The sequence below is a fragment of the Branchiostoma belcheri genome, unplaced genomic scaffold (assembly GCF_001625305.1).
Source record: "Branchiostoma belcheri isolate BF01 breed outbred unplaced genomic scaffold, Haploidv18h27 scaffold96, whole genome shotgun sequence".
NCBI classification, from domain to species: Eukaryota; Metazoa; Chordata; class Leptocardii; order Amphioxiformes; family Branchiostomatidae; genus Branchiostoma; species Branchiostoma belcheri.
In genome coordinates, this window is record NW_017804642.1 from 1132994 (window position 1) to 1133805 (window position 812).

The window sequence follows — 812 nt, forward strand, 5'->3', positions numbered from 1 at the left end:
GGATTCGGAAGAACCCCCCCACAAGGCTCAAAGGTCCACTTTTTGGTCCACTTTTTATCTTAAGGTCCACTTTTTGGTCCACTTTGTATGTAAAGGTCCAAGATTTTTCTTGAAAAGATGGACTGGAATCATAGAAAAACTGCTCCCTTTGTCATTGATTAAAATTTATCTCAGATTTTTTCTTGAAAGCCCTCTCAAAAATGCACGAAATGCCATTTTAGAAGGATCATTTTTCAAAATTTCCTTCTCGAGGTCCCCTCAAGCTGTGGGAAGAACCCCCCCATTCAAAATCCTGGCTACGGGCATGGAATATCATCAAAATCCAACTCCTTCAAACCCCTATGTACATTACATACTAAACACTAACAAGAAAAACCTAGCCTCTGTTTACGGAGGTTAAACAATAGTCAAAAGGAAAACATTGTAAAAACCTGTGACCACAATTTCACTAAAAGTTAAAACCAACAGCAAGTCAGTTTAATGGGTAAAAAGCATTGGTGTACAATGTATAACCTTTAGTACACTGAAGTAGCCATGGAATTCTCTGTTGGTTCCAGGGTTACAGTGAGAAGGATAAAATGTTCAAAAGTGGTGTAGAGTATTCCCTACCACCTGTTTTTTGCCTGAGCTGAAGACCACTTAGGCTGTTTTTCTCTACCACAACATGGATCAATAATGAAGAGGTATTGATTACAACTCTTTCTACCTTCAACAAGGAGTTGGAGAGAGAAAAAAACAAGGTTCGGGGGCATAGAAGTTTAACACAGTACCTGTACGTACATGTACACAGAATGAAATATCTTATACCAGTG

At 38.7% G+C, this 812-nt stretch overlaps 1 protein-coding gene across 8 annotated transcripts in view; it reads right to left on the reverse strand.

The window, feature by feature from the left end:
* Positions 1–812, reverse strand: part of LOC109461813 (5'-AMP-activated protein kinase subunit gamma-1-like) — a 70135-nt gene that overhangs the window by 33514 nt on the left and 35809 nt on the right. The gene's annotated exons all lie outside the window — the stretch shown is intronic.